The 13767-nt window shown below is 47.2% G+C and overlaps 1 protein-coding gene across 16 annotated transcripts in view; it reads left to right on the forward strand.

The window, feature by feature from the left end:
- Positions 1 to 13767, forward strand: part of CADPS (calcium dependent secretion activator) — a 220976-nt gene that overhangs the window by 88875 nt on the left and 118334 nt on the right. The window lies entirely within an intron of this gene.

Consider the following 13767-nt stretch of genomic DNA (forward strand, 5'->3'; position numbering starts at 1 on the left):
AAACACCTGGCTGCGTTACATGCGAGTGCACAAGCACTGCAGGCAAACAGTTCAAGACCAGCTGATGCAGGCAGGAGGAGAGCAGAGCTGAAGGCAGGCTGCCTTCTCTCAGTGGTTGTCCTCCCGCGGAGGCACAGAAATTGCTGATGCCTTGTGCCCTGCACTGTACCGGAGGAGCAGGAATCTGCAGTAAGCGGTTTAAAAACAATGTTCCCAATCAGGGAAAGTGCTGCAGCTTGGCTTACTTTTCAAAATGCTTCAAAATCTGCTTCAGAGAAGGAAGTAGGAGAGCTGTGCTTGGAAGAAAAATGCCATAAGAACCTGCAATTGTCACTATTTTAGGTATTTTTCTTGCTTCAGTGGACAAAGTTGGGCTCTATTTAGGGGAAATTACTACTACCCATACTGAAAAGCACACTTCTGCTGGGTTATGTGTGCTTGTTTAGCTTGGTCTGTTCATCCTGCTTTTGCTCAAAGGGTCTGTCCTTCCTTATGCAAGCCTTCTTGCTGTCAGCTGTAAGACCATTTATGCAAGTGTTGTTTTGAAAATAAGGGCTGCAGGAGTGAGCTCCGTAATTGAGTGGGTCTTTTTATCATAATGAAATGTACAGTGTCTGGGCATGAAGCCATCAGCCCTCAGGAAAATGCAGCCAACACTGAATGCTGTGGTGTGATACAAGTTACGCAAGTCCATCACACTCATCCTCTCTCTGCACTGGCTTCCCATAGAGGTCCGAGTCAGGCTTGAAGTCTTCTGGGTTGCTCCAGCACTTGGGCTAATACCTACGGAAATGCCTTAGGAGGGGAGTAGGTTCGACAGTTGCATTCCTTGAGGGTCCTGGACTTTTTACTTCCAAAACCAAAGACTACCCAAGCCGAAGCTCTAGAATAACCTTCCGCAGAAACCAGAGACCATCACAGAAAGCTTGTCCTTTTTTCCTCTCTGCATTAGAAGTGCTTCTTTCACCTTGCTTCCCCTCCCAGACACGGAAAGCCAAAGCCCTGTGAGAGCAATTTACTGCACTTAGGTTCTCCTCTTCAGAAGAGAAGGAAAGAGAGAATGAACCAGCTGTGACATGTTTGTCATGTTGCTTAATTCAAGACTTGAAGGCCCTCAGGTGTTCCAGTGATGAGTGCAGTGATAGAAACAGCTCAGAGAAGTCTTTGGTGCATTTTTGAGCTACACTGCCTTGGAGACAAAAGATTTGTGGTCAGCCAAAGCAGCCTTCTGGAGTGTCTCTTTAGACATTGACATCACTCTCACCGAGGTCATTCACACCATGTTTCCTTGAGTACTTTTTATCACAAGCAAAACACTCACTGATAAAGGAACTAGATCAGCAAAAGCAAGCTGGACCGCTCTCCAGGGGAGCTTGCTCCCCAGGCATCCCAGGTTTTGCGTGCTTTGGCAGGAGATGCTGCCTGGCCTAGGGGTGAGGAGCACACTGCGGGGATTTTGAGCCTCAGCACTCTGAAAGTGTAAATACTGAAGCAGGTTACCCCTGTACATCCCAAAACTTTTATATCTCGGAGGCTCAAAAAATACGAATGCAGGTTAAGTGCCTGTACTCAGAGGATGCAGTGAATGGGAACAGGCAGTATTTTCTCAGAAGTTTAATCTGTCTTCAGACTGTTTGAAACAGTTTTGCCATCATCTGGTGGCTCTACAGGCTACAAAAGACTAAATTTCTCATAAACATCAGGGGAAAAAATTTTACATTTTAACAGTAAGATTCATGGAAGACTTTCTTTTTTACGACAGCCCTGTGTCCTGGGGTGGAAGGGAGAGTGTCACAGGGATACACGACCTTGTAGGACATCTTTTTACCTAAGAATGACTTATGGAGTTGTTCATGGTATTCTCACATATCCTTGAAATGCAAGCCATCAGGTAAAACACCCAAGTCACAGCACACCGGTGGCTGACCTGGGCTCCTGTGCTGGGATAAAGTTAATTTTCTTCACAGTAGCTAGTATGGGACTACATTCTGGATTTGTGCTGAAAACAGTGTTGATAATTCAGGGATGTTTTAGCTATTGCTAAGCAGTGCTTACCCAGAGCTGAGGCCTTTTCTGCTTCTCCCCTCAACCCACCAGCGAGGAGGCTGGGGGTGCACAAGAAGCTGGGAGGGGACACAGCTGGGACAGCTGACCCCAACTGACCCGAGGGATATTCCACACCATATGGTGTCATGCTCAGCATATAACGCCAGGGGAAGAAGAAATTAGCAGTAATTAGCACCCCTAATGGAAAAAGGCAATTTCCCAGCCAGGGAAGAATTTCCAAAAGCACTGGTCCAGATCTGTGAGAGACTCACCTTTCATCTTCTCTGGTGCAAAACCAGCGGTTTTTGAGGATAAGATGTTTAAAAGCATCTTAGTGACTTTGGAGCTTGAATCCTGTTTGTGGATCTTGAAAGAGGCAGGGTAGCAGCAGGGTTAGCAGCCACACGTACCAAGTGATCAGATGAGTCATGTGCGAGGAGTGTGGCTCTTGGGACAGCAGTAAATACTGGTCTTCTATTTCTTCTCAGGCTCCATGTTGGATTCCTGACATTTTAAGCCCAATCCCTTCATGTAAGGATTATCTGCCTCAGCACGGGTACAGGGGATGGCACAGTTCTAGAGAAAGCCAGACCTGAAATAGCAATGGTTATTTCAGATCAGGCTTGCAGTGTATTAGTAGTAGTGCTTTTAATAAGTTGTGTAAGAAAAAGCCTTTGTATTATGCCCTAACCCGCAGATGCCTCTACAGAATCCCAATGTGAGTGGGATTTTACTGCTTTTAGCACTGGAACTGTATTCTTGCAGATCGTTGAGGGGTTTATACCTCTCCTCTTCCCTGCATGTTGGCCTCATTTCTGCCCTCTGCAAAGCACGGCGGGTGAGGTGGCTCTGCACATCTCCCACACTGCCCTTCCAGGAGCTACATTAGTAATGCTGCTGTTTGCACGGCCTGAGAACAGGGTAGCTGAGGGGTCTGGGAATAGCACAAAAGGTCCAGCCACAACACCCCTGTCCTACGGTCTCTAAAGAGGTTGCTGGATATATTTAAACAGTGACCTCTGCTTGTAGCAGTGCTCATGTGCTGTACCAGTGATTCATCTTCTTACCATATCGCCTTTCTCTGATGTGAGCAGAACAAAAGAAAACAAAAGAGATGCAAACAACAGCAAGGTCCTACATGCCTTGTGAATAAATGCTATATATTCACCTGCACATATTTCAGCCTGCAGATAAGTCTCATTCTCCCCTGGCTCACAGCAGTGAAAATCAGGTGTACCTGCATTTTGCTCAGCTGAACCATTTGGGTTAAAAGCAGTGAATAACTGGTGGGGGAAGAATCTGGCCAACCTGTCTGGGCATTTTGGCATGCCCAAGAAGGGACTGAGGTGTGGGCTGTTCCTCTGACTCTGGAAGTGGCTTCATTTTGGGGTTATATATCCCCCCCTTGCAGAGCAGCCTCTTCAGTCCTAGTACAAGGGTTGTGCAATAGCTCAGAGTATGAGAAATGAGGATGGAGCTTGTTATTTTTGAAGGAGAAAAGATCACCCTTTATTGCCTGTATTTTTATCCATGAAGTTTTCTTGAGCATGTGCTGTAGGGTAGTGCTGGAGAGAGCACACTCAACGGGTCTCATCTGACTTCATGTCACTTCTTATGTTGTTTGTCCTGACTAAGAGCTTGGGCCTCATGCCCTCTCCAGAAATTCACTATTGATGAAGTAATGTCTTTGGTAAACTTTCAAACCTCTCTGTCTCCGTTCACCTCACTAGGAGACAGGGGTGCCCTGTTTTATCTTTGTGCTCGCTCCTGATGCTGCTCCCTGATTTGCTTTCAAGGTGCTCTGACAGCTCAGCTGCTTATCTCTGCTGTAAGAGGCTCCCCTTATTTGGATCCCTACACCAAACCTCCAAGCTTACCACTTGACTAGTCTTCATTTCAAATCGGTGTGCCGCATCCATCAGAGCCCGCTGCCTGACCGTGAAGAGGGACAGGCACTCCACAGCATCCTTCCTCAGCACCATTCAGTCACCATCTCCTCCTGGGAGATGGGCAGCAAAGGGAGAAGCCCTGCGGGAAGGGAAGCTGGCGAGCAGGGATGCCGTCTCTGTTTGCAGAAGGGGAAAATTTGGTCTTTTCATTCGGGAATCCCCTGCCTCAGGCCCTGGAGTTTGAAGTGATGCTCAGTGGCTTTGCACAGAGTAGGAGCGTGATAAGAGCGTTTTGTTGCAGTCAGTGTTTTGCTGCCACGGTTAGTTGGAAGATGCTGTGAACACTTCCCAGTGGTACAATGAGAAATGTCCTTTTGAGATGTTTAAATTACAAATAAATAGTCCATATGCTGTAGAACTAATTTTAACTCTGCCAAACTAAAGGGTTTTATACTGATACAAGTGAGAGCAGAGTTTAGCACATAATTCATGTTGTGTATCCCTCCGTACAGCTGTTGGTGCCGTGCCTGGTAGGTCTTTTCCAGACATGTGCGGATCTGCAGTCCAGGAGGCTGGCCACTGCTCTCAGCATTGCCATCCTGGTTGCTGTAACAGCCCTGTGGGCTCCACAGACAGGCAGGACAACCAGCTGCCGTAGACTTTCTGGCATCACCTGGGTGCTCTGAGCCCATGCTACACTCAGAGCTGTTGTCATGTTGCAGAGGTATCACACCATGGCAAAGCTCAGGAAGAAGACCTGCGTGGCTACATGTTTTTAAGCAGTCATTCATATTTAGGTTTGGATGCCTAGCTGAGCCCTGTGTAAGCAAAATTCATGATGCTGGGTGAAAAACAAAGTCAAAATTTTTTTCTCTCCTCCCTCTTCTAGTCGTCTTCAGCATAAATATCAGCTGCCTTAATTACCCAGGCTGATTAGCTTGCCTTTCCAGTTGCATGGTTTCATTTCACAGCTGTGCAGATGTTTACAGCTCTTTTTCCTCAGGAAACCTCCAGGAGCCTTATGAACGTGTCAAAGTAGGTGAGTGAGCCCTGGGTACAGCTAACATCAGACACTGTCACTTCTGAGATACAGCCCTTGTCCCTGGGGTGAGACTCTTGGGCAGAGGCATCTGTTGAGGAAATATCTTCCAGGACACATCTTAGGCTTTGCTCTATGTGAGCACAGTGCAGATGCTCTGAGCCCATGTAGTGACTGCCGGGCTAAGAGGTGACAATGACAGGGACAGGAACTTCAGGGGAGTTGCTTTTAGCCCCTCTGTCTAGAGCTGAAGGGTACAAAGTGGTGTCCAAATCCCCTACACAAGATTTCTTTGCTTACAGCGATTTATCATGTCTAGGAGCCAGTTTTCCAATGAGACTGTGCATGGCTTTGCACCTGAAGAGTTCTGCTGTTAGTTCGGTCTGACCTGCTCTTCAAATCCCCTTTTGTGCGTGTGATAGTATTTCCATAATGCTCCTGAGATTTATGCTATGACATTCCCATTTTTGAAAGTGGAGGCTGTGGACAAGTCATTAAGCACAGCAAAAAATGCACTAAAAAGTTATTACCCAGGTGCAAGTGTGTGATCTATTATGGGAAGTCTTCACGCAAGTGGTTTAGTGGCCTTTTTAATGAGGAATTCAGAATCTTTTCTGATGCTTCCTCGTAGCTGCTCTGCAGGAGTGCTTCTTACACGGCTCAACTGCTGCCCCGAGGACCATGGGGAGACAAAAAATCTGATTTAAACAGCTGAGTTTTTCCCCAGAATAAAGGCAAGGTCCCATAGGGATTCCCTTACCCTGAGTATCACTCAGATGGTCACACTGCCATGGTGCAGCCTCCTGGACAGCAGTGCAGGAGTCTGCTGGGACTGCAGATGGTGATCCCAGGTATAGTCCTACTCCCAAAGGTCTCATGTGCAGTCCCTCCTCTTTTCTATACTATAAATGTTACACTAGAAACCGTGTTGAAGAATAATGAAGGCTTGTTTCTATAGACTTACCTCTTGTAGTTGGGTTCTCTGGTATCAAGTGAGTGCAAGCTCTGGCTGTGTTTTCCCTGACCTTTAGAGCATACATAGCATTGCTTTCACATGGATTCTCTGGTGTCTAGTAAGGTTGAGCTCATGCACCTTTTCTTTCACAGATGAATGTCTCTCTTTTCTTGCCAGCTGTCTAATTTCTTGAGTGTTCCTATGCACTTGGGAATTATGTATTCCTGTGATAACGCATACATTCAAATTTAAGTATTCCAGAAGGTGTGATGATGCCCAGGGCAATTTTCATCGACACCCGTCTGCTTCATCACTCCTATGCATGCAACCTTAAGATGGGATAGTAAAGACCAAAAGGACATTGACATGAGATTGAGATTCAGTCATCTGAAATAGTGCTAAATTAAGAGGAGGACTGCAAAACAGGAGTCCTGGGATACATTCAGTCTTCTTGTTTAATGCTCATGGTTGGTGTTTTTAAAAAAATGAAGCCATGCCTTAGTGCAAGTTCTGCACATCAGTTGCCGAGGGAAAGGCGGGGGATGAGACATGTGAAAAGTGCCCAGTTGTTGGTTTATTTATTAAGTGCTGTGTACAAGTAGTGCACATTATTATTATTTAATGAGGGGTACCGCTATTGCTGGTTGCAAAGCAGCGTAGGGAGTTAGAGACCATGCTTTAAAGAATTGGTTACTGTGCCTACTCCTGCATGGACAGAGCTCTGGAAGAGGGAATGGTTTAATGAGAAGGCCAACCTTGACAGTTATTTCTCAACATTTTAGTTGTCCTTTCTGTGAAATGAAGGTAGAGAGGCCCGTTGCCTTTGTGAACGTCCTACGTCTCCCAATGAACAGCAGCACTATGTATGAAAGCACTTAGAGGGAGTTATGTACTTTTGTTACTACACGGGCAAAGAGGACAAGGCATGCTCATGGAGAGAGGAGCTTGCAAACATGGCCAGAGTGCAGAGACATGGCAGCATTTTCCTGAATCCCTTTCTAGAGCAACTCCAAGGTGTTTCAGATAGAAAAAGTCTGTGAAAGGCAGAACACAGCGCACAGGAGTGTCTTGCCCATCTCACCGGTCTTTTGCACCATTGCCGAAAGGCCTCGTAGGCAAATAAAGCTGAGAGCATCTGCAGCAGCTCCCACTCTGTGGCTTAGAGGAGGTGAGAAGGGGGATCCCAGCAGCCGCACACAGCCACTGCAGCTGCGGGATCCATCAGGATGTGGGAAGAGGGCTCACCAGCTCCTGATGGTGGCTGCTGAAGGAAGGATGAAGTCTTGCAAGTCAGGGGTTGCTGAACCCTGCATTCATTGTCAGGCCAGAGACGCGACATGCATGTCTAGGGATGGATGTCCTACGGAAACAAAGGATGTGGTGTTAGCAAATTTGCTCTGGCTCTTCTCAGTGGCTGTGTGTCCCTGGGCCAGTGGCTGGCTCAGTCCTTACTTTGGGTTTCCTATGCATGAAACTAGGGCAATGCTTCTATTTCACAGCAGAGGAAACGCTTGTGACCGAGATGGCGAGGTGGGCATCATCTGCTGGAAGTGCCCACTCATCCCCACTGACCCAGGAGATGCCAGGATGACTTTGCTTCTAGTCATCAGAAGTTAGGCAAGATAAACCCCATCCCAAGTGTCTGGCTGGATCTAGGCTTCCTATCCTGGCTCCTGGCTTAGAAGAATATAGGACAGCAGAAATTTGGGTGGTGGCACAAGAAGACACCATCTCGCACCTCTTGTTCCTCTCTTTGGCTGGTTTTGGAAGGGTACCTTGTGCCGTTTTCTGCTCTGTTTACATCAGGAAATATGTCACTGCTCCCCTCTACTGAATTTTATAAAGGAGGGTCTAGACTATGTTGGCACAAAACCGGTATCCTGTATTTTCAGGCAGAGGATTTCTCTCTCCTTTTCCATGGTCTGTGCTTTTGAGACACCCAAGTTTCTGTAAGTGGGCAGTGCATGGCCTTGGTAAGTCTAAATCATAACCAGGCCTTAACCAGCTGCAGGGCTTCCCTTTGCAGTTGTGTTTTCTTCCAGAGTGGTAAGATTTGGTAGAAGTGATTAACCACACCTGAATTAAATAATTGTTCTGTGAAATGAGCAGCTCTGTGCCTGGTTCAGTGGAGCATCTTTGGCCAAAGGAAACTTTGTTTAGTGTGTGCGTGGCATTGCAGTCACCTTATACAAGAAGTGGTAACAACCGCAGATAGTAAACACACACAGTCCCATTTCATGAATGAAACTCTAACTCGTGCTGTATCCAAAGCAGATATACTGATGAAGCACATACAGTAGGCAGCCCTTGTAAAAGCAATTATTCTTTCAGTTCAGACCTTCCAGTAAAAGGTTGCTGGGCTTACATTTCCATTTCCTCCTGCTGAGCTTTTCTCCTCTAATTGTAATATCAGAGTATTAAGCGAGAGCACAGGGCATTTGAAAAGCAGTCGTCGTTTAAATCACGCTAAGTAATCACGCTACTTATTTTCCCTGTTAATACCCCGAAGATTGCGGTGAATAGCGTTGCCATAAATTCTCATCCAAACCAGCGGCGGGATTTGTGCAGCAAAGCACACAGCCTGGGGTGAAGCAGGCTGGGAGGAGTGTGTGGTCCTGGGCACAGGAGGTGAGGCTGGGCTGCGTACAGGCATGGCAGAGGGACATCTCTGGGGCAGGAATGCCATCTCGTGGCCGTAAATAGCTATTATGGGATTAAATCCACCTCTCATCCCTTCTTACGACTTCCCCATAACACTTCCCCTGCTTATCAGCTATGCTTAGGAAACACTTCATGCTGAAATCAAGCTCTGCATTTTCTATATAGCAAAGATCATCCTTTTTTGGGTTCCTAAAGCTGTGCCGTCGGCCTCAGCACCTCCTCTTGGCTACAGTGCCCTGGCAGGCGGGTGACACGGTGCTGGCACAGGAACGGGGTCTGCGGGGACTGTGTGCGAGCCACAAGCAGATCAAGAGCAGACCTTCACAGGCTTTGCTTTGCTGCAGTCTCTGTCAGCTTTACCCTATTCCTTCTGCACCTTGCGCGCTCAGACGCAGATGTGATGCTCTCCTAGACATATTTCTCTCCCAGCCGGCAGTCATAGTGTTGCCGTAGCCAGTTTGAGGATGTGGGAGTTGCAGCTCCTGGAGGGAGGGATGGTGCCTTTTATCAGCTGTCTGGTGCTGCTGGCTGCATGATGTTAAGCAAGATGGTGTCTGCGTGCATGACACTTACATTGTGTCTCAGAGCCGTGGGAACAAAAAACGGACAGTCCATGAAATGCTGGAGGTTGGATGACATCCTTAGCTGCTGCTAGGAGGAGCCGGGTCCTTAGGGACATGCTGTCTCTGCTCACCTTTTGGATAACACCATAGTGCTTTCTGCAGTGAAATGAACACCCTTTCTGTAAGCAAAAGAATTACTAATGGTGCTTTTTTTTAGCAGAGGGAGTGTTATAGGCTCCGCAGGAATTAGGACAGCACAGGAAACAACGGATTCACTCAGCCCTTGGGTTATCCCATCAGAGCAGACATCAGTGCAGAGACGTGGCCTCATCCAGCGTTCCATAGCTCCAGGGGAAGGCAGGTACAGGCACCGCTGCCGGCCAGTGCGTGCGGGGATGCCGACTTGTCGGTCACCTGCACAGTAGCTGCATAGGTGAAAGCAGGTTTTAACCGTTGTTATAAAGACTGTGCAGGAAAATCTAGGAGGAATCAAATCTGTTTGTGCTGTCACTCCCACTTCAGCTCAGCTTCTCCAGAGGGGATGGGGCTGAAAGGCTGTTCTGTTAGCAGAAAGGGAGGAGAGGAAACAAATGTGAACAAAAATAGGTCGCATTCTCAGTCTGTGTCTGATGACTTTGGTTATCCTGTTCGGAAGGTGAGTAAACACCTCGAACGTTTGCCATGGGAGTAATCCCAGAGGAGGCTCAGCAGCTCTTGGGAGCCAAGCCATGTTGTAGATGCGAACTGTTCTCAATCTGTTTCTACAGGGAGAGTGGAAAGGTACCTTTCTTAGCACCTGAACTGTATTTCTTAGCCCAGGACGTTTTCACATGAGCAGAAACATCGAAGGTTCTCTGCATCTATATATATTCTTTGAGATTTTCATTTCAAGTCTTCTTTGTGCACCTGCAGCAGTCACCTCCAGCACCCCTTTTTAGCAGTGGAAGGACAGGGGCGCTTTTAGGGAAGGTTTCATTTCATCTGCTTGCTGCCTCTAAATCGGGATGAGGCAGATTGAGGGCTAACTCCACTGACTATTAATCAGATCTCTCATTATTAGAATAGCAGGAGCCCAAGGCAGGTGACATGGGCATGTGTACATGGTAGTACAGTCCCCTGCATTTCTGGTTTTCACAGTTGTGATCCATCTCGTGTCTCAGCATCCTCTCCTGATAGCTAAAGATCAAATCCTTTCCTCAGAGCCATAGTTCCATTTGAGGCCCTCTGCATCATGTGAAATCCAAACTCAGTCCCACAAAAACCACCAAATGGATTAAATGACTTGCTATTTTGCCGGTGGATGGCTGCTGCTGGTGGGAGGAACCAATACCTCCCGTACTTCATCCACAGTGTGATGCACTCGCTGAATGCCACAGAGCAGCAAGCACGTGCTTTCTTCTTTGTTTGGTGTCTTTACTCAGCACCTTATTTTGTTTCTGACTAAATCACTTTTTATCTTTCAATAATGGTATCTCTTGAGATGGTGTCGCCTATTGGGTTATGTTTCTTAGAAGAACTCAGATGACCTCAATCGAGGTTTGTAGTCCTACTGCAGTAAGTCGCAAACCAGTTTGTAACTGTCCCCAGCCCAGCATCCCCAAACTGGCTGTGGTTTATGGCATTCTCCCACTGAAACAGAGTTGTGCATGGAGCTGCACCCCGTGAGTCTCCAGCTGTGTGACCCAGCCTGTGGGTTTTCTTGGAGAGCCTAAAAAAAAAGCCTGAATTCTTCTGTTGCCTTTGTGTTTTTTCAAATCCCAAAGACACAAACCAAAAACCTATTATCCATTGCCATTATCCATGAGAGTGGCAAAAAATACATATTTTCCCAAAGGCTTTGGGATGCCCTATATGTTTTTATTATGGCTTTGTGACCCAGCTGGTGCAGGTGTGAGACTGCACATCCATGCTGTCACCTCCCCTGCCAGTTCGGTGCCTCACCAACACTGCTCCCAAAGAGGAGCGAGCTGCCTGCCCTCCCAGTGCCTGCTTGTGAAGGGCTCAGCGCATGGGCAGCATTATCTCATTTATGTCATTCCTAGGAGTTCACAAATACCCATTTCTGAAAATGAAATGAGCATTTTCATCCTGGGGGAATTAATGCTGTCCCTGCGTCAGGTTTTGCTGTTGAGCTAAGTCTGTGTGTGCTCCTTTATAATGAACTGCAACCTCAGAGTATGGGCAAAGGAAGTTCAGAAAGATCACCGATAACCATAATCTTGGTCATCAACCTCTATTTCATGTTTTTGAATGGCTGGTATATGTAAAGCATTAGAGAAAGCCTAACAAAAAGCTTTCCTGCATGCTTCTTCACATACAGTTAACTATTAAACATGTTTAAAAACTGTTTATTTTCCTCCTTGCTTGTATCTCTAGAAATATGTAAAAGAGAAACACACCTTAGCATTACATTAGAGGAAAAGGTGTACTGCTCCATCATCTGCATGAAGGTAGGTTAGCTCAGTGCCTGGTGTGCTGCTTCTCCAACTTTGTTTTTCCCAGTGCTCAAGCTTTGGGCATACATGATTTATGGCCCAAGGTTTAAGGCTGTTTCCTGGAAAGGTCTCTTCTGGGAGGAGAGGAGTGGGCTGAAGAAGGAAAACCATTGTTTGTTAGGCAGGATATCTGGAAGTACTAGATCAAGACTGTACGTAGCATTTCAGTCTCCCAGCGATGAAGCGGGATCCGACCTCTCCATCCTCAGAGCAGGATCCAGCTCCAGCAGGCACCATGGCTGGGCACTGCGGTAAGCCGAGAAATGAAAGCAGGATTAAAAGCATCACACCCCACAAGGTGAAGCAGTGACCCAGCAAAAGGTGACTTTGCTGACACGTGTTTTCTCAAAAAACAGGCAGTGTCTATCAGGCTGCTGTCTGTGCCGCCCTCTTGACGAGCTTCCCTTCACCAGCTGGCTCGCTTTGGAGACCAAACTACAAATACACCAGGAAGGACACAGACACGGTGGTGTGGGTGCCAGGAGAGAAGAGGTGAGGGATGTGGACGAAGAGAAGTGCATGAAGCACAACCCTTCCCTGCCTGCACCGGCAGCGCACGAGGGAGGCAGCCTGACCGGCCGGTCGTTGCGTTCTCGCCAGATCCCATTCTGGCAGCAGAGGACAGCAAGTGAGGTTAAGCTGGCCTTGCACATTTTGTCCCAGACGTGGTCACGTATCTTAAAGGCCTTTCAGATGGCCCTCTCTGCCTCTGTACGGAACCAGCTGGCTGCTGCAGGAAGGCGGGTGCCACTGGGTGCTGGTTTAGGTGGCTGCGCCCCTGCGGGGATGGAGAGAGCTGCACGCCGTGTTCTGCATTCCCGAGGACGTGCTCCTGGCCTGGCAGGGGACAGGCGTTGCTGCTGATTCAGTTACATTTGAACAGGTGGCTCAATAAACTAGTGCAAATCTGACCAACGTGCAGGAATATTATTCTGCCAGACTTTTTTACTTAAGCAGTAAACTTGTGGGAACAAGGCAGAAGGGCAGCATCTCCCGCGGAGAGGTGCTGTGTCCCAGGCTGCTGCTGTGAACGTTGAGCGTAATGCACACCTGGAGTGAACCCACCGAGGGAAGAGCGTAGCTTTCCTTTAATACACATTTTTACTTTTGTTTTCTGATTTTTTCCCTTTTATTCCATGCAAGCTGGCAAGCAAACCCGTTTCAATAAATGTATCTGGAGAGGGAGAAAAGGTGTCCTCTGGCAGTTTTGAAGCCCATGAGAACTGGTCATAGATCATATTTAAATGTCAACCCCATTGCAAGCACATCACTCTCCAGCTGCTCCCATGTCAGCCTACTGAGAGGCCGAGCTGGTTAGAAGGGCTGATTCATGGCCCAGCAACACAATTCAGTTTGCGCTTGTTCATTATTTATAGAAATCAGAAGCATCCATGTTCTGGCTAGATCAAGTTACAAGAGCAATGATGGAAGAAGGGTTACTGTTTCAAATTAGGCAGGGGCTAAGCAGACTTGCTGGAGACCACAGTACTTGAATGAACGAATTTAATGCATTCTCCTGCGTGTTAACGTGAGTGTTCACTTTTGGGAAGGTCATGGGTGCTAAAATTTCCTTTAGAGGAACTTACACACTGGCGGTGAATAGAAATGACTAAGTCAATGTCTCTCAAGGACAGCCAAGAAAATCGTAGGTTAGGCCACGTAAGTGGGATATTGTGGAGAAGAGCAGCTGGAGTCAGAGACCCTGCTGCCTGGTTTCATGCGATATGTGAGCGCAGTCAGGACGAGGACCCTTGCAGGGTTTTGCTCAAGCCTTATTCATATCCCAGATATCTTTTTAATCATACACTGTAACATAGCAGTGCTGTGGCATTTGAATGATTATGTCTTTTTGGCTACGTAGCAATTTAACTTTATAATTGCTGGGTCTGCATTTTGGTAGCACTCAAAGTCTACAGCCAAAGATCAGGATGTAAAGCATTTCACATCCATAGGATGAAGACAGTTGTTTCTGCAGTGGCCTTATGGCAGGAAAGGGTAAGAGCTTGGTACAGCAGCAAGGTGAGGAACCTACGTAGTCTTAAATGTTTTGTCCCCAAGTTGGGAAGGGCTGAGTAGCATCAATGTGAAAGTTTGCCAGAAGATCACCAGCGTGTTGCTT

Source organism: Haliaeetus albicilla, chromosome 24 (assembly GCF_947461875.1).
Source record: "Haliaeetus albicilla chromosome 24, bHalAlb1.1, whole genome shotgun sequence".
In the NCBI taxonomy this organism is placed as follows: domain Eukaryota; kingdom Metazoa; phylum Chordata; class Aves; order Accipitriformes; family Accipitridae; genus Haliaeetus; species Haliaeetus albicilla.